At 41.4% G+C, this 21,339-nt stretch overlaps 1 protein-coding gene across 1 annotated transcript in view; it reads right to left on the bottom strand.

The window, feature by feature from the left end:
* The window catches only part of LOC115207872 (G-protein coupled receptor 22), a 53,708-nt gene extending 32,656 nt beyond the window's left edge, over positions 1-21,052 (bottom strand). Inside the window, exon 1 of the mRNA XM_029775395.1 lies at positions 20,984-21,052. The gene's annotated coding sequence lies outside the window, so the exon portion shown is untranslated. The remainder of the gene's footprint in view (positions 1-20,983) is intronic.
* Positions 21,053-21,339: the final 287 nt, after the last annotated feature.

The raw sequence follows: 21,339 nt of genomic DNA on the forward strand, positions 1-21,339 counted from the left end.
CCCAATTCAATGGAATTGCAACCCTCTGCATGCAGAGTGCATTCTTCCATCATTTATGCAGGGCACACTTCCATCACATGTACGTACAGCTGATTTTCAAGATCTTGCACACTAATGAGATGCTATTGAGCCCACACTACAACACTGTCTGATCCAAGGACTACATGCTTTCTGGTAAGTTTTGATTACAATACTGGGTGAGGTGAATATATTTTATATGACATACATGATGCTTTGTTAACTTTTTTAGATTTAGATTAGATTTGGATAGAAAATACTCTGAAGTTAACTGTTAAAATAATGTCTGTGAGTATAACAGAACTGATATGGCAGGTGAAAACTTGAGGAAAATCCATCCAGGAAGTGGGATATTTTTGATGTGTCTAGTTTTCAATTGAATGCCTATACAAGTATCCGTTGGGTTAGGACCTAGATTGCAGTTCCTATGGCTTCCACTAGATGTCAACAGTCTATAGACATTATTTCAGGCTTGTATTCTGAAAAACGAGGAAGAATGAGAGCATTTTCTATGTGGCATGCAGAATGAAGCAGAGCTCCTTTGCGAGCGTGACCGATAGCGCGCCCTTCGTTCTTTTTCCTTTCTATTGAATACGCTATTGTCCGGTTGAAATATTATCAATTATTTTAACAATAGACAACCTGAGGATTAATTATAAACATTGTTTGACATGTTTCGACGAACTTTACCGGTACTATTTGGATGTATTCGTCTGCCTGTTGTGACCACCTTTGAGCCAGTGGATTACAGAATAAAACGCGCCTTTAAATAGAGTTTTTGGGACATAAAGAGGAACTTTATCGAACAAAACGAACATTTATTGTGTAATGGGGACTCTTGTAAGTGCAACCAGATGAAGATCAAAGGTAAGTGATTAATTTTATCGCTATTTCTGACTTTGTGACTCCTCTACTTGGCTTGAAAATGTTTGTATGCTTTTGTAAGCGGGGCGCTGTCCTCAGATAATCGCATGGTGTGCTTTCGCCGTGAAGCCTTTTTGAAATCTGACAGCGGCTGAATTAACAAGAAGTTAAGCTTTATTTTGATGTATAACACTTGTATTTTTATGAGTGTTAAATATTTATAATACTGTATTTTGAATTTCGCGCTCTGCAATTTCACCGGATGTTGTCGAGGTGGGTCGCTAGTGGCACGCCTGCGCCAAACAGGTTAACTAGTAAATAGTAGCCTACAGCAAAGTGTGTTTAAATCATTACTAACTTGTTAACAATTTCTGCTAGTTAGTTTTCGCTACCATGTGGGTTTTAGCTTGCTTGAGCCTGCTAACTGAGGAGTGTTAATTCACCTGTTTCCATACATGGTTCATTTTAAAACATTTATCTTACAAAGGAGTTTTTTTAAACTAACTGCTTAACTATTTATCTGTACATGGAAATGTATTTGTTTTTTTTTTAACTCATTTTTTTCTCATATTTACAGGAAAATGCCACGGGCACTATCATATGTGAAGAATGCAACAAATATGCAGAATCATCTGGCCAAGTGCATAAAGTTCCCTCAGCGCTCACAACAAGCAACCTCTGACAAAAGTCCCTCTACTTCTATTCGAGGTGAAAATTATGAATCAGACACCTTATCCATAGCAACAGCTCATGGTCCTCCTGGAATCAGAATTTTTTTGACTCAATGGAGGAACCTAGTCAGAGAAATGCCGATGAATGTCTTGCTCGAGCTGTGTATGCATCTGGTTCACCTCATATGCTCACAGGCAATGTGTATTGGAAGAGATTTCTGAATGTTCTTCGCCCAGCATACACCCCTCCAACCAGACATGCTTTATCTACTAATTTGCTGGATGCAGAGTTAAACAGAGTTGAAGTGAAGGTCAAACAAATCATAGAGAATGCAGACTGTACCGCAATCATCTCTGATGGGTGGTCGAATGTTCGTGGGCAAGGAATAATTAACTAAACTCAGCGAAGAAAGAAACATCCCTTTTCAGGACCCTGTCTTTCAAAGATAATTCGTAAAAATCCAAATAACTTCACAGATCTTCATTGTAAAGGGTTTAAACACTGTTTCCCATGATAGCTCAATGAACCATAAACAATGAATGAACATGCACCTGTGGAACAGTCGTTAAGACACTAACAGCTTACAGACGGTAGGCAATTAAGGTACACCCGAACATCACACCTGCGGGACAGGTACAGGATGGCAACAACAACTGCCCGAGTTACACCAGGAATGCACAATCCCCCCATTAAGTTTGATGAAAATAAACGCAGTTGACAGTGAGGACGTTTCTTTTTTTTGCTGAGTTTACATTATCTCCACCCCTCAACCAGTATTCTACAAGAGCACAGACACAAGGGACAACAGACACACCAGTCTCTACATTGCAGATGAGCTTGATGACTGCTGAAGGCAGTCATCAATGACCTTGGACCACAGAAGGTATTTGCACTGGTGACAGACAATGCTGCGAACATGAAGGCTGATTGGTCTAAAGTGGAGGAGTCCTACCCTCACATCACACCCATTGGCTGTGCTGCTCATGCATTGAATCTGCTCCTCAAGGACATCATGGCACTGAAAACAATGGATACACTCTACAAGTGAGCCAAGGAAATGGTTAGGTATGTGAAGGGTCATCAAGTTACAGCAGCAATCTCTCTCACCAAGCAAAGTGAGAAGAATAAGAGCACCACATTGAAGCTGCCCAGCAACACCCGGTGGGGTGGTGTTATCATGTTATATATTCCCCTGGAGGGGAAGGAGTCTCTCTCCAAGAAATTGGCCATATCACAGTCTGCCGATATGGACAGCCCCATCAAGAGGATCCTCCTGGATGATGTATTTTGGGAGAGAGTGGTAAGCAGTCTGAAACTCCTGAAACCTATAGCAGTAGCCCTAGCACGTATTGAGGGAGACAATGCCATCCTGTCTGATGTTCAGACTCTGCTTGCAGATGTAAGAGAAGAAATCCGTACTGCCCTGCCCACTTCACTGTTGCTCCAAGCAGAGGAAACTGCAGTTCTGAAATACATCAAAAAGTGTGAAGACATCTACCTGAAGCACACACACACTGCAGCGTACATGTTGGACCCCAAGTATGCTGGCAAGACATCCTGTCTGGTGCAGAGATCAACAAGGCCTATGGTGTCATCACTACCGTGTCTCGCCACCTTGGCCTGGATGAGGGCAAGGTTCTTGGCAGTCTGGCGAAGTACACTTCCAAGCAAGGGCTTTGGGATGAAGATGCAATATGGCAGTCGTGCCAACATATCTCATCAGCCACCACGTGGAAGGGACTTTGTGGATCTGAGGCTCTTTCTCCTGTTGCCTCCATCATCCCACCAACATCAGCCGTCTCAGAGCGCAACTGGTCCTTGTTTAGGAACACACAAACCAAAACTCGCAACAGGCTGACCAATACAACGGTTGAAAAATTTGTGGCCATCCGGGCAAATTTGAGGCTTTGAAACTGACAATGAGCCATCCTCAACAAGGTTGGAAAGTGACAGTGAAGATGATGCCTCAGGGTCTGATGTTCAAGAGGTGGACATTGAGGGAGTCCAGGGAGAAGACATGGAAGCCTGAGAGGAGGACAACCAAAGCTTTAGTTTCTAGACTATCATTTTACAGTTGTATGTTGAAAACGTATTTGGGAGATGTGATGGATCATTGGGGATCATTCAATACTCCCTTTCTTTTGTTGTTCAGTGAAATCATCCCATGTGAAGAGTCAACTCATTCAATTAAAGTTCAATTTGTAACTAAATTGTTTTTTTTGTTTTTTCCATTGGAAGGATTTAATCATTTGCAATTATGTATCCATATGGTAAGGTAAAAGGTTAATGTTTCTGTCTCCATTTGATATGGTAAATATATCCAATGCAAAAAACATCTACTTTTAAATGGTTTTACTATTATTTTGCAAATATTTCCATTAATTCCCATATATTCCCGTTAATTCCCACGGAAAGTTTCCACCTCTGAATATTCCCCAAAATGTGCAACCCTACCTGTGACATATACATACTCATGCACGCACACACACTCACACCCATGAACAGATTCACACGGGCACACATGGCACGCATGGACACACATTCACACTCACGTGCACACATGGCACACAGCGTGCACAAATTATGCCCTCACACACATCCATGAACCGATACAAAAACACACACATACATTTATGTTTTTTCTCCCTACTCTAACAGCTCTCCCCCTCCTTAATGGCATATCTCCCTAGTGTCTCCCTCCTCTTCACTGGTGATTTACTGTATCTTTCCATCTCTCTATTTGGTCTGATTTTCATGTGTCCCTCCATTCCACCCCCTCCCCTTACTTTTATCCTTTGTAGCTTGATTTACTTATTGTGCGGTGGATAAATCTCCTCTCGTCACTCATTATCTTGGATCAGTAAATTAATTGCAATGTGTTTTTAATTTCACATTGCCACCTCACTGCTTTACTCAGGGGAAAAGTCTGCACAGCGGAACTACGTAAAACTCAACCCACTTCGTATTGGTCTATATTCATCCAACCCTGTTGATACCCTCTGAGTCAGAGGGATAGAGAACATTAGAGGTGCTTGCGGAGGTGCATGGGGCCCTGTGGTTCATGGATTAATTTAAATGTCTAACCATTAAGAATAATAGTCTGCCAACAGTTTTAGGACAGAAGGAATATCTGGAGCCATTGAGTCTGAATAGGCCTTTAGATTCACCACACATAAGCCCATCAGACATACTAACACAGATGGCAACACACTGTATGAACACATTCAAAACCACAACTGGCCCTGGCGTAGACAGCTGCTTATAGAGTACTGAAATATCCTACTCAAGTAGAAGTACTGTTACTCAAGTAAAGTAAAACTAATGGTGTAAAAAACTACTCAAGTAAAAAGTAGCTCATTTACAAAGTACACAGAGTAAAAGTAATTTAGTTACTTTTAAAATAAAATAATTGACCTTATAGCTCATCTCGCTAAAGTTACCTGAACATTGTTACACATGATCTTTTCCATGCAATAAATTGAAAAAGGAAGAGAGGAAATTAATTTACAGTATGAACTAAATTAATGTATTGTTTGAATTGCAGCGAGGCACATCTGTATATAAAAAAGATTTGTCAACACTTAATATTTGAAAATAGATTAAACATTCAAAGCAATTAAAATGTATTGATGAATTAAAAGCAATGCAAAATAAAGTACATAAAAAAAAATTCCCCCATCCATTGCCTCACTCATTTACTACCTCACTCCCTCTTTCCTCGCTCGCTTTGCAGTGAAGAGCAGTCCAACACAGCTTAAAAAAACACTCACAGGCGGCAGAGGCAGGCAGGCAGGCCGTGTTCAGTTTGAGGGACGGCTTCTTTATGTATGGAAAGGAATGAAGCAAGTCCATCTTGTCTAACACACAGGCAAGGTACCCAACCAGTTCCGATGTACCTTGTGTACTTTTGGGCATCAGTGATGAAAATAAATCCTCTTCATCAGATGAATGCTGCCTCTGTTGCTCTGTGTCCTCCTCTGTCATTGTGTCAAGATTCATGTAGACCAACCCTGTATAGTGGTACAACAAACACATATTGAATATTTCATAAAATTCTGCTTTATGTGGCAACTCAGTTCATCGTATCACTGACATTAAAATAGCCCAAACACAGACTTTCCATTCTTATTAAACTCAGATGAAATTCTAATGTCTAGCAGCACCTATTGTGTAGACTCACACAGTTATATACACAGTTAGACTTACTGAGTCTTTGTCTTTTAGATGAATGTTATCCTAATTTACACAGACAAAGTACAGTACATACAAAAAAATCCTAGGTCTCTCTAAATACTGTGTCCTGACCAAGCAAGCGAAATACTTGCTGACATTAGCCTAATGTTGTTAGCTACCCAGATAACTTAAATGACTAACTAGCTAGATCGCCACCAACACACAGTGACATTGGCGTGCTAGCCATAACAGCCATCACCATGAGGTGGTGGTTAGCCATGTAACTTATTTAGCTGCAAGAATAGCGTTAGCCTAGTTATCTAGCAAGCTAATGTTCATAAATTAGACTATTAGATAGCTAGCTATACTAGCTGCTAAAATCCTCGATAGCAATTTCTTTGTATAAATCATAGCTAGCTAACTAGCTAGTCATCTTACCTCTACAATGTTTCCTCAAGTTCGAGGCAGAGTTTTTGTAGGCTTCCACCTCCCCCCTCCTGGCTAAGCAAAGCTTGTATTGCATTGCAAAAAAACTTTATTCTCTTTCAGGATACATCTCAAACTAAAATACGTTATTTTTGCCCTTTTGAAAATCTTCCGACCATCATCGTTCAGTTTGTATGCACAGGTTTATTTGATGCGTGAAATTTGATTTCATTGGTCACTGACTAAACAACGATGAACAATTTTTTTCTGGCTCTGAGGATCTCTCGCAAACTTTCCATGCCCTCAAAATTGTAGGCTACTCTGTAACGGATGGTTTAAAAAAGGTAGTGAAGGACAATACTTAATTCAAAACATACTTAAGTAAACATAAAACAAGGCAACAGTAAACATGTCGTCCCCCACGAATGATGCAGCACCCCCCATTGGGTTAATTACTATTGCTCCTGCCTTGGGCCGATCAGTGTAATATTGAAAATGCAGGATCTCTATGGCAAGACAAATCATTCACCCAAAATCGGGCCAGTGCTTTCTGAGATATTGCGTGTATTTTGTATTTGTATTTATTAAGGATCCCCATTAGCTGCTTCCTGGGGTCCAAACATATTAAAGCACTTACATTACATATAAATCAAAAGATAAAACAATACATCATATAACATTATTACACAACTACATATATACAATACAAAATGTTTGATACCACTATACAATAATATCACAATGCATGCGTGAACATGTGTCTGTACCTTTGTGTGTGTCTCTTCACAGTCCCCGTTGTTCCATAAGGTGTATTTTTACCTGATTTTGAAATCTGATTCTACTGCTTGCATCAGTTACCTGATGTGGAATAGAGTTCCATGTAGTCATGGCTCTATGTAGTACTGTGCGCCTCCCATAGTCTGTTCTGGACTTGGGGACTGTGAAGAGACCTCTGGAGGCATGTCTTTTGGGGTATGCATGGGTGTCCGAGCTGTGTGCAAGTATTTTAACCTCTACAGGATCGGTGTCCCCCATGCTATTGTTTGAGGAGAGTGCACAGTTATGTACTTGAAAATGTATCAATAAACCAATTAGGCACATTTGGGCAGACTTGATATAAAATGTTGAACCATAATGCAATGGTTCATTGGATCAGTCTAAAACGTTGCACATACACTGCTGCCATCTAGTGGCCAAAATGTTAATTGCACCTAAACTGGAATAATACATTGTGGCCTTTCTCTTGCATTTCAAAGATGATGGAACCAAAAAATATGCATGTTTTTTCTTTGTTTTATCTTTTACTAGATCTAATGTGTTATATTGTCCTAAATTAATTTCACATTTCCACAAACTTCAAAGTGTTTCCTTTCAAATGGTATCAAGAATGTGCATATCCTGAGCTACAGGCAGTTAGAGTTGGGTGTCATTTTAGGCGAAAATTGAAAAAAATTGTCACATCCTTAAGAGGTAGCAGACAGCTCAGTACATTCGGCTTGTCAACACCTCTAACAAAAACAAGTATTGATGAAGTCAATCTCTCTTCCACTTTGAGCCATGAGAGATTGACATGCATGTCATTAATGTACTTTAAGGGCCAACCGTTCTGCCCTGTTCTGAGCCAACTGCAATTTTCCTAAGTCCCTCTTTGTGGCACCTGACCACACGACTGAACAGTGGTCTAGGTGTGACAAAACTAGGGCCTGTAGGACTTGCCTTGTTGTTAGTGTTGTTAAGAAGGCAGAGCAGAGCTTTTTTATGAACAGACTTCTCCCCCATCTTAGCTACTGTTGTATCAATATGTTTTGACCATGACAGTTTACAATCCAGGGTTACTCCAAGCAGTTTAGCCACCTCAGCTTGCTCAATTTCCACATTATTCATTACAAGATGTAGTTGAGGTTTAGGGTTTAGTGAATGATTTGTCCCAATTAGTGTTTTTAGTTTTGGAAATATTTAGGTCTAACTTATTCCTTGCTACCCATTCCGAAACTAACTGCAGCTCTTTGTTAAGTGTTGCAGTCATTTCAGTTGCTGTGGTAGCTGACATATATAGTGTTGAGTCATTCGCTACCTCCACCCCTTCTTTACTAACAACGTGCTACTGGCTTTGCGTTAAGCCCGTGTGTCTATACACACTGACTTAACTCAAAAAGTAAGGGGCCTAAACAGTTTTCTATTGTTAATAGAAAACAATATTTTTTTCACCTCTTCCACACTGACTTTACAGAATTCAAAAGTCCAGTTTTTGTCTTTCATAATTTGGTCAGATATACTTCGATGTGTAGTGTCAGCGTTTGTTGCTGGCATGTCATACCTAAGTTTGCTTATCTTGCCAATGAAAAAGTAATTAAAGTAGTTGGCAATATCAGTGGGTTTTGTGATGAATGAATATACGAATGAACGAACAGAGAGAGATATCCACAGTCCCCTCCCCAAGTTCATTTTGTTGGAAAATTACCGATTTAGAAAAATACTCAAAAACTACAAGTACTCAAAGCTACTCAACTACAGTAATGAGATAATTTGTAAATCGCTACCTCCACCCCTTCAAATGCTGCCATAACAACAATAAGCCTTTCATATTTCTAATTCCCCAAGCAAACTGTGACTCTCACAATGTAGTGAAATCTTAGGATAGTGAGTGCATAAGCTTCTACATCAGGGATGGGCAACTTTGATGGGGGTGGGGGCCACAAAAAAATTTGAACTCATCTTTGGGGGCCGCGGGGGTCTGTGTACCCACATTCATACCCACACATGCAGTCAGAGCCAGCTGTAGCCTTTTGGGGGCCCTAAGCAACATTTTGATCAGCGGGCCTAAAATAAAAGGCACGCCATTGGCAATCCCTGCTTTACATCAGAACATGCAGTGCATTACAGAACAACTGTAGGATGGAGCAATCCTCTACTCGCTGTGCAAAAATCTATTATGAGAGAAGCTCTCCTGGATTACTGCAGCAGCAGCTGTAGTGACACACTTTGTAGAAATATATTCCCCCACCACCTCCTACATCAGCCTCCATAAATACACACACACACACACACCACATTGTGCACGGAAAGACAAACACCAAACACACTAACAAACACACACTTGTGTGCACACTTTCTCCCTCTATCTCTCTCACGCCCCCCCTCTCACACCCACACACACACACAGGGGAAGTACAGTATCTGAGTGAGCAGAATGGGACTAGGTCTTCAGAGACAATCCCTTTGAGTTTCGCAGCAGGGAATAGGCAGAGATGGGCCGTATTTCTGTTACATCTATTTGAAATATGCATTTCAATTACTTTTTAGCATTTTGTAATTTGTATTACACTGGGCTGAACTATACTTCAATGTATTTTGTAGCAAGATACTTTCCAGAGCTTTTCTATACCCTTTTTTATAGTGGTTCACAATTTTGTGGCCTCCTCTCACCCTACATTGGTATCAGAAGTCAGATTGCACTAAGGTGTGATAAGAGCATCCACTAAATTAACAAAATATAATTGTATATGTAAAAATTGACAATTGCAACGCATTCTGAGTATTATTCTAATGGACTCCGGTTTTTCTTTCAATTAAGACCTAGACAACCAGGTGAGGGGAGTTCTTTACTAATTAGTGACTTTAATTCATCAGTCAAGTAGAAGGGAGGCCCTCCGTGGAATGAGTTTGACGCACTATAGGGGGTCCAGATTTAAATTGTATCAGCTTGAAAAAAAATGGTAACGCCCCATTAAACCACCCCTCCAATATAATTTCCCAGTGCTTCTTGCCTTTTCGAGTGAATTGTAGAGTTAGCACCCATGACTGTATTTGTTGGTGACAGAGACATGGCTGATGAATTCATACATTTTTATACCTGTGGCCTTCACCAAGTGAGTTCCTAGGTGAATGTTTTCATGATAATTTAACTCTTAGTGACAATACATATTTCTTAAGGCTTTATTTTGAGGCCTAGCTTTACTCAAATACAGTGGCCTGAAATTCAAGGTTTACAGGCCACATCAGGCCTGCAAGTAGGGTTGTAAAAGTCCAGTAACTTAACAAAAAAATTCCCTGATTTTCAAAAAATCCTGGTTGAAGGATTTTCAGGTATCTTCCAACCGGGATTTCTGGAAAATGTACCCAATTTTTGCAACCCTACCTGCAAATCACATTATGCTGGCTTGTAAAGTGATGTGAAATTCCTATTGGAATCCAGACAGAGTTCTGATATCCAACAGTTGAAATTTGTATTCACCTGCCACATGCATTCATAATAACTGCCAGGATTAAGAACAATGTGCAGAGACTAAACCATTTAAAATGAAACAACCATTTCAGTAACGGACGCAAAAAAATCGAATTACATGGAAGAAAATACAGTATAAATGCAACATGCAACAATTTCAGACTTCACTGAGTTACAATTAATGAACATATCACAGTCATAGCAAGTAAAAAGTTTGTTACCATTACTGAAAATGTTATTGTAGTTCAGGATACATTGGTCTTCAAGATTATTGTAAATACAACAAGATATATTATGAAATATCGCTGACTATCTGGATAAGGCCACTTCAATACTGAGCTATTCACAGTAACTTGATGCCAGAGCAATGAAACACAGTACAATACAGTAAAAGTGACTATTAAACTGTGAGAATATTATTTCTATTATTTCTAAAGTATTTTACTGTAATTTTAAAGGGATTAGTGCAAGCAAGTTATCTGTAGGAATTTGCAAGCAAGTTATCTGTAGGAATTTGCATATTACGTAGGTAATGTACACGAGGTAATGTACAGTACGGAGGCGTTTATCCCGCTTATACCACATTTGCCAATGAAAACCATATGAAAGCACACATTTACCGGCAGAAGTACTTTTTTTTCGTTGATATTTCAACTTTCATCTTTTGGATGCTAGAGACACGACCCAGTCGTGTAGTTGGATATTTACATACCCGACCCGGTCGTTCGTTCTTCATGTTGGCAACATTATTATCCCTTGCTTGCTGTTAGCTAGCCAACTTGCTTCGGCTAGAATGTCACTACCTCTGTAGCCAGAATAACATCAAAGTTTATTCCGTTGCGTTGGTTTAAACTGTTTATACCACAGTTGCCAGAGAAAACAATACTAAGCACACATTTACCAAAGAAATAAAACATTTCTGTTGATATTTTCATTTATATAAGCAAATTCATACTTTCTGATATTTTGGTTGCTCGAGACAAGACCCAGTCACTTGTTCGCTTAGTTTGATATTTATGGACGTGACCCAGTCGTTATTTTTGTTCCGTTGCCATGCTCGCTGGCAACATTCCTATCCCTTGCTTGCTAGCTAGCCAGCTAGCTATGGCTAACACAAACACAACATCTACAGCTAGATTAAGAGTAAAATTGCTGTTTTCTATTGACATTCATTTGGATACATCCATAACAATGAGCTGATAATGCCCGATTTTGCCTGGCATAGCTAGAAAAATGTGCCTTGTCAGGACACGCGTCAACACTGACTGTTAATTATGAGGCGATTGCATTGCATATCAAAAGGTTAGAAGCTGGCTAAATAGTTTGCTAGAAATCTGCCAATATGAAAACCACCCAAAAAACGTTGCTGAAAACAGCTGGTCAAACTTGAAACGTTGGAGGATTTGACAGCAAAGCGTCACTTGTGCCATGACTGCAACAGTAGGGACCAGATAAATTAATCTTCATCACTCACCACGTTAAGTCATGATCAGATGCTAAAAAAAAATGGTCTCTGCAAAAACAAATCAATGCAAGACAGCTAGTTAAGTTATTTCCTCGTTGGACCTGCGTTTACAATTTCAGTTTGTGTTGTTGTTGGGTTTAGCTTTCTGTAACTTTGGAGCATGTACGGTCTGCATGTGTGGGCGCATATCGCGTCATGAATGCAAGGTGCCCCAATGTCTTTTCCAAATTTCCCGATATCTTTTCCAACTGTCCAGTTATCTGGTGTAGCGGTTTCAGGGGTTGTGTGGTGGATGGACATTATATGCCTACGAGGATTCTTTGTTTTTTGGCTGCAAGGACTACGGAAAACTTCTAGTCTGCAGCAGAACAGCCACACCTGCCTCCAGTTGTAATCTGAGCCAAACTACAGACAGGTGAAACCAATCAGTGTCTCCAGTTAACTAGGCCCTGGGTTTTCTTTCGTTGTCTTTTCTTTGACCCCGGCAGGTGAAGGAGTAGGAGGTTATTGGAGAGACAGAGCATACAGTAGAGAAGGAGGTTTTTAAGAAGAAAATAAATTATGACTTCAAGAATGATTGAACCCCCAAAGACCAAGATTGGAAGACCTTCCAATGGTGATGAAGTGTTTACTCTGTTTTGAGTTTTGTATATCAGGAACGCTAACGATGCCTGATAGTAATAAACCAGTTTAACCCTTCACTTGGACTGGTGGTGTGTGCTTGTATGCGTAAACCATGCCTTACAAAGATCTTGGTGCCGAAACCGCCACACTGGTTTTAATGTCCATTCTAGAATGCCCTTCTAGCCAATCAGAAACGAGTATTCAATGCTGTAGTATACATTTACATTTACGTCATTTAGCAGACGCTCTTATCCAGAGCGACTTACAGTAGTGACTGCATACATTTCATACATTTTTTTTCTGTGCTGGCCCCCCGTGGGAATCAAACCCACAACCCTGGTGTTGCAAACACCATGCTCTACCAACTGAGCTACAGGGAAGGCTATTAATGTATACTAGGTGTTTCATATCACTTGCAGTTCTACAAGTCGAAACTGGCCGTAATTACAGGGCAAAACCAGGCCCCCAGTGTCCGGTCTGGAGTGTGAAGTTACAAGCTATGCTGGTCTGCTATTGCGTAGCAACCTAGCAGTGCCAAAAGCCCTGTTCTGCCCTAAAAAGTCTATGTAAATTACAATCGGCAGAAAAAAATTTTTTTCTTATCATCTATATTTTTAGGACAAGGTTTGTAGAATTCCTTAAATACAGTATATTACTATATTCTGTGGGGGTAGAGAATGATCACTCACGCATGTGACAAATATAGCCTCTTACAAGGCACGCCTTATGTTAATTAGCCATTCCCTGCCCATAATTTTTCCACAATGCACCATAGTAAATACTGTAAAATACATTTAAGGTATTTTACTGTGCATTCTACAGTGTTTCACTGTTGAAATTACAGAAAAGTCTTACAGTGTGCTGTAAAACAAATGCACTGTATTTTACTGTGCATTCTACGGTAATCTACTGTATTCAGTTTATACAGTCAGTGGCGGTTCTAGCTTGTATGGCTCCCTGGGCGAACCCCCCCTTCGGCGCCCCCCCCCCCAAAAACACCATTCTTCACTAACTGTAATTTTAATTCAGACATTTGAAACAACACAAATAAATAATCATAACATTTAAAACCATATAAATATAAAAGTAACAAAGACAAATAGAAACAAATTGTAGTATATAAATACAAATATAAAAGAGAATCAAATTATTACACTATCACCCTATTGCTAACAAAAAACACACAAATAAAACTAAATTGCACAAATCCTATATCACACAAATACACAAATAGAATAACACACTTATAAAGAAGAGAACCTGATTATTACACTATTGCACTTCAAACAAGAAACACACAAATTAAATTGCACAACTGCCATCTAAACCCTGACCTTTATTGCCTTCCTTGATGCAAAGTCATCAATTACATCATCATAAGAAATCTGCCCAGCAATTGCATGGTTAATACTGATGACAGCAAGGCCACTAAGGTGTTCCTGTGACATGGTGGACCTCAGGTAGGATTTGATGAGCTTCAGCTTTGAAAAGCTCCTTTCTGCTTCAGCTATGGTCACTGGAAGAATAAGATAAATTCTGAGAGCAGTCCACAAATTTAGATACAATTCTGAGAGCTCCCTTTCATGTATTAATATCAGCAGCTCAAGCAGGGTCATGGTCTTCGATGGCAAGTCAGGCAAGTTCTTCAGTTCCTGTGCAAGCTCTCTGCCATCCAAGTCTGAGTGTTCTTTATAGTGCAGTGTCATACTAAAGGCCTCACATTGTTCTGTCAGCTCCTCATTTGAGAGACTTTGGAAGGTTGACAGCACTCCAAACTTCTCTCCCACATTTTCCAATGTGGCGAATCTTTCCTGAAGAGCTGAGGTTGCAACATCAACGACATTGAAAAATGTCACCCCCAGCTTCTTCAGGGCATCACTCAAAGGCTCATCAAATGATCCGTATGAAAAGTGCCGCTTTGTGGACCTCAGCCTTTTTCCTTGTAGAACGGCCTCTACATTCATACCCTCACAATATCCTTGGCTGACGTTTGTGCAGTCATAAAGCCTGTTGCCCTGTAGCTGCTGAGACCTCTCTCTGTCTTTCTGAGAGGACTGACTGCTACATCCACATGCATACTGGGAGACTGCATCAGCTTGCTAACATGTTGGATCTGGCTCAAGATGTCATAACACACCACTGTACAGATGCTGAAGCAATATGATCCCACCTCCTCTGACAAGGACTGGGCTTCAATCTTTATCACAGGGTCTTTGGTTTGATCCCTCACCTCAATCAGTGCCTCTCTCACCGCTGCTGCATGATACCTCAGTGGCTCGACACTCTTAACTTCACTCTGCCACCTTGTCTCAGTCCACATCTTCAGTCCACATCTTCAAAGTGATGTCCACATGGATGGCCCATCGCTGTGTGGAGGCTGAGAACAAGGTGTACAGTTTGTGTAAGATGCCAAAGTAACCTGTGGCATCGACAGAACCTTTAGCAGCATCAGCCACAACCAGGTTCAATGTGTGAGCCCCACATGGCACAAATAGAGCTCTTGGATTCATTTCCAGGAGTTTGGCTTGGACACCTTTATATTTGCCTCTCATGTTGGCCCCATTATCGTAAGACTGTCCTCTACAGTCCTCAAAAGAAAGTTTTAGCTCCTCTAATCTTTTGAGAATCAGGGATGCCAAATGTTGGCCCGTGGACTCCTCTGCATCCAAAAACCCCATAAAATGATCCTTTATGTGGGGCTCCTCCTTCAGTGACACAATTATAATCACAACTGACAACTGTTGAGTGTGGCTGACATCTGAGGTGCAATCTAGAATTATAGAGAATAATTTTACCAGCTTGATGTCACTCACCGTTATTGAAATGACCTTGCTGCTCAACAAATCAATGAGTTCATTCTGCATTTGGTGGCCAAGGTAGCTGGTGGTGTGACTCGAGGTCCCTTTTTGGACACGGTTAAGGTGCTCTTTCATGACTGGATCAAATTGTGCCATCAGATCAGCCTCATTGAGGAAATTTCCATTTGATGAAGAGTACAGTGTTTCTGTGTGTTCCCTTAGTGCCAGATTTCTCATTTCCAGAGACTGCACAATAGCAGTCAGACGTGTCAACACCTCCCTCCATCTTATCCTCTCAGCCTCCATAAGTTCCATCTCATGCTTATGAATTGTTTCCCCTTTTTTGATCCTCATAGCCAGTTCTTTCCATGTTTTCATGCAGTTTTGGTGTTCTGGACTGCTGTCGTGTGAAATCAGCAAAGAACTTGCATGTTTCCAGTCTGTCAGTCCTGAGTTTGCTAAATACATTTTCTTCTTAGAAAAGAGTTTGCAGCAGAAGCAGAAAAGGCTGTTGTTTCTTTCAGAATACACCATCCAAGTTCTAGGGATTTTTTTACCACTCACCAAGGTCTTCCTGAAATACTGGTAGTGGCAACATCGTCCATCACTCTCATTCCTTGAGAAAACAAAGTTGGTGGTACCTCACTTGGTCCTCTGCAAACTAGTTGTGTCCAAATTCTGTCAGTCAGAACTGAAGGCCAGTCAGAAGGGTCTGTAGACAGGGTCTGTAGACAGTGGTTCATCTTCAGCAGCAGGATTTGGTAGGGATGCTGCTACAGGCATTTCTAATGGAGAGCACATGGGCATTAGTTTACACACATTATTCACCACATTTATAGTGGTGGAACATCCAACATAATTAATTTCTTTACCTTTATTTAACTAGGCAAGTCAGTTCAGAATAAATTCTTATTGACAATGACGGTCTAGGAACAGTGGGTTAATTTCCTTGTTCAGGGGCAGAACGACATATTTTTTACCTTGTCAGCTCGGGGATTTATTCTAGCAACCTTTTGGTTACTGGCCCAACGCTCTAACCACTAGGCTACCTGCCGCCCCATACATACCCAGTAATAATAAAATCATCATTGTTACCTACAATATGGAAACTTAAAACTTTGCAAAGGGGAAATTATTTATTTTGTTTGTTATGCAGGGATGCACACATAAACACAGGTGCGTGTACCCCCCCCCCCCCCCCCCCCCCCACACACACACACGTGCGTGTACCCCCCCCCCCTACACACACACGTGCGTGTCCGCACAAACACACCTGAAGAATCCTGCTGGAGAGAAGTGGAAGCAAATGGGTCTTCATCCTCATCCTCAGGCTCAGACAACATTTGTGAAGACACCTGTGTGGCTGAGGAGGTGTATGGCTCCTCATCCTGGCCAGTGCCAGAGGGTGCTCCAAAATATTTCAGAAGTGCCCCTGAATTTGCATTGAAATACAGTATATGAGTCTGACACCCTAAATACACTTGTTGCACAATTAAATATTCATGTCATTATGCACAATTTATCAAACTTTCAGAATAGGAACCAAATGAACCATACAACCTCCTTGGCTAATTCTAGGCATAAGACATCCCAAAAGACTCAATGTATCACAAAAGATACAAAATCTCAGCATAATATAGACATCTCACAAGTTAGCCTACAGCATTGGCAATTCCCCTTACTGAGTTCAGGACCTAGTCAATACAATCACAGAAAACCTTTATGATGTCACCTCAATGAAAGTTAACCAAATCAATAATGTGCTAGTTAGGTTGTAATCGTTTTGCTGCAGGCTACACACATTATCATGATGAAACTGTGTGAAATGATATCCAATGTTATGTAACCTAGTTGGACAGAAAACGGAATATTGTCGCTCTATGTGTAATAGCATAGCAAGCAACATAGTAACATAGGTTAACAAACATAAGTGTTATACTAGCCTATTTCATTACATGCATAATACACTGCTCAATAAAGGGAACACTTAAACAACACATCCTAGATCTGAATGAAAGTAATAATCTTATTAAATACTTTTTACTTTACATAGTTGAATGTGCTGACAACAAAATCACACAAAAATAATCAATGGAAATCCAATTTATCAACCCATGGAGGTCTGGATTTGGAGTCACACTCAAAATTAAAGTGGAAAACCACACTACAGGCTGATCCAACTTTGATGTAATGTCCTTAAAACAAGTCAAAATGAGGCTCAGTAGTGTGTGTGGCCTCCACGTGCCTGTATGACCTCCCTACAACGCCTGGGCATGCTCCTGATGAGGTGGCGGATGGTCTCCTGAGGGATCTCCTCCCAGACCTGGACTAAAGCATCCGCCAACTCCTGGACAGTCTGTGGTGCAACGTGGCGTTGGTGGATGGAGCGAGACATGATGTCCCAGATGTGCTCAATTGGATTCAGGTCTGGGGAACGGGCGGGCCAGTCCATACCATCAATGCCTTCCTCTTGCAGGAACTGCTGACACACTCCAGCCACATGAGGTCTAGCATTGTCTTGCATTAGGAGGAACCCAGGGCCAACCGCACCAGCATATGGTCTCACAAGGGGTCTGAGGATCTCATCTCGGTACCTAATGGCAGTCAGGCTACCTCTGGCGAGCACATGGAGGGCTGTGCGGCCCCCCAAAGAAATGCCACCCCACACCATGACTGACCCACCGCCAAACCGGTCATGCTGGAGGATGTTGCAGGCAGCAGAACGTTCTCCACGGCGTCTCCAGACTCTGTCACGTCTGTCACGTGCTCAGTGTGAACCAGCTTCCATCTGTGAAGAGCACAGGGCGCCCGCGGCGAATTTGCCAATCTTGGTGTTCTCTGGCAAATGCCAATCGTCCTGCACGGTGTTGGGCTGTAAGCACAACCCCCACCTGTGGACGTTGGGCCCTCATACCACCCTCATGGAGTCTGTTTCTGACCGTTTGAGCAGACACATGCACATTTGTGGCCTGCTGGAGGTCATTTTGCAGGGCTCTGGCAGTGCTCCTCCTGCTCCTCCTTGCACAAAGGCGGAGGTAGCGGTCCTGCTGCTGGGTTGTTGCCCTCCTACGGCCTCCTCCACGTCTCCTGATGTACTGGCCTGTCTCCTGGTAGCGCCTCCATGCTCTGGACACTACGCTGACAGACACAGCAAACCTTCTTGCCACAGCTCGCATTGATGTGCCATCCTGGATGAGCTGCACTAACTGAGCCACTTGTGTGGGTTGTAGACTCCGTCTCATGCTACCACTAGAGTGAAAGCACCGCCAGCATTCAAAAGTGACCAAAACATCAGCCAGGAAGCATAGGAACTGAGAAGTGGTCTGTGGTCTCCACCTGCAGAACCACTCCTTTATTGGGGGTGTCTTGCTTATTGCCTATAATTTCCACCTGTTGTCTATTCCATTTGCACAACAGCATGTGACATTTATTGTCAATCAGTGTTGCTTCCTAAGTGGACAGTTTGATTTCACAGAAGTGTGATTGACTTGGAGTTACATTGTGTTGTTAAGTGTTCCCTTTATTTTTTTGAGCAGTGTATTATAATCATAAAGAGATGACATAGCTGCATACCTTTATCTTTTGCGCATTTCTCCTCTTCTTTCCTCTTTTTCCTAAACTGGTCACTGATGGCTTAGACCTTTTCTTGTCCATTTGTGTTGATTTGGTACTCGAGCATCAATACATTACCCATCCCCCAACACTGTCAACCAAGAGTCAAGACTAAACCAATTCACCTTGGTGGTGTGCAGACTGGTTTTATATTATTCTTCACGATTTCGCACAAACCAGAAAAAAATGCAACAATATGTCTGTGAAACTATATATTCACAGTACTATGAATGAACTGTGTTTTATTTGGTAGCATTTCGTAGTGTGACTAATTTTACTAATTGCATTAGTACTGTACAAAGTTAGAGGTGCGCTTTTTGATAGATTCCCCCGCTCCCCTACCTCGGGCTTCCAGTGGGGAGACCTGAGGTCAACCTACCCCCGCCCCCCTCCCCATCTCGTACTTCTGAGTGGGAGGCCTTCCCAGGCATTAGCCTGCCGAGCTCACAAACTAGAATCAGGGAGCCCACTCCGACAAGTTTAATTGACCCCCAGTCCCACACAGTGACATGATATCATTGACGTGACGTGCAAATGAGCGATAGAAAACCGATCGTGCAAATGTCACCATTGCAAATGTTTTTGTGCGTGCGCCCAGCAAGATGCCGCCCTGGCGGCTGCCCATATCGCCCATACCTAAATCCGCCACTGAATACAGTAAGTTACTGATTAAATTACAAAAATGGTTAACAATGTAGAGTTGATGTGACTTATTTAGTTTTGAGTCAGTACCACATAAACATTTTAAGCAATAATTACGTTTCATTGACTTTTAGTTCAACATACTAGGTGTATTTGAGTTAAAAATTCCTTAAGGTTTACAGTGTAAGCTCACATTCATATAGTAAACAAATACACAGTAGTCTATAGGGCAAGGCTAAAATATGGAAGTGTGATTGTCTGACAGTACTCTATACATTTAGGTGATAAATGGCTGCATGAAAACAAAGCTGTTTTACTACAGTGATGCCCCTGACCACCTAAAGGACTGCTCTTAGGACTGAGTGCTACTAGTCCATCCAGTCTATTATGCTGTAGCAGGCCAGGGCTCTTCTCTCATTCGCCTTCATTTGGCCTCTATGGGAGAAACTAAAATAAACAAAATGCATTCATTGAATGATATGAAATCAACAAAAGGTAGCCATGCTATATGACAGTCAGTGGGGTTTGCAATGACAGTTAGTCTCTATAACATTTACCTGTCACAATGTAGCATACAATAAACATCTAGATCATGTAGCCTACTAATACAGTATACGGTAATAACAATGCACTTGGCCCACTTTAAATATACATCGGTTTAGTTGTCATTCCAAAGCATCCTGAAAAAACAACCATTCGATAGACAGACTTCTCAGCAGGACAGTCTTTTGGCAAGCATCCCATACACTGAGCTGGTAATGGCGCTCTATGGACGTCTCCTCCCGAGCCACTAAACCAAGTGCACACTTCTACTGACTCAGATTACGTTCTGGGTCCGTGGTATCATAGCCGCAAGAAGTAGTTTGGGGGGGGTTATTATGATTTTTCTGGGGGTGCTGCAGCACCCTCAGCCCCCCTACTTCCTGTGGCTATGTGTGGCATATGCCTATGGCTTCTATTGCTCCCTTTTTAAATGTTTTATTTAATTTAAAGGGGGTGTGCTGAAAAAATATTTGTGCCCGAGATACAGACGCTATGTAGGACGGCTAATACAGTAGTATTAAAGGTCCAGTGCACTACTTTGTGAAAAATAGTTTTCTTAAAAAAATATTTCGAAATTTTATTAACATTTTTTTATTCAGATTTTTCAGGGGGTGCTGCAGCACCCTCAGGCCCCCTACTTCCTGTGGCTATGTGTGGCATATGCCTATGGCTTCTATTGCAAAATGTATGTTAATGTTGCATATTTCAAAATGTTAATTCAACTATTTCTTCGACCTTCTTTAATATATATCAATGTATAAAACAAACAAATAATCATTCAAGACATAAATGAACCCTAAAGATAAAAAAATATATAGTGGATGAAATGGTGGTGGGCTAATGGTAGGCTATAACCTATATAGAATCATAAACATAATGTAAAAGGATAGATATCTTCCGAGATGTTTTTAATTAACTTACCTTCTCTGGACGGTTTACGAGGGGAATTCCCGCTACATTTACTGCAGGTGTCCGCGCGCTGCGCTATCTCTCGCGTGCACGGAGCACCTATTCACTTCAGCGGGCTCCAGGACAGCTGGTTGTTGCGCGACGTGACCGGAATAATTTCGCGCCTTAATCCACGGGACAAGAAAGAGTAGTTACTAGTGACCTTTTTTCTGTCCATAAATCAGTTAATTCCTCCAATTTTTTACGTTTTCCCTCTCAGGACGCTATCAGCTCCTTGTCTCTCCACAGAGAGTGAAGAATCCCATACATAGATCAGTCAAACGTTAACACATGCACTGCAGCGGGTAGCCGCTCTTGGGAGCACAGCG

This window comes from Salmo trutta, chromosome 14 (genome assembly GCF_901001165.1).
Source record: "Salmo trutta chromosome 14, fSalTru1.1, whole genome shotgun sequence".
NCBI classification, from domain to species: domain Eukaryota; kingdom Metazoa; phylum Chordata; class Actinopteri; order Salmoniformes; family Salmonidae; genus Salmo; species Salmo trutta.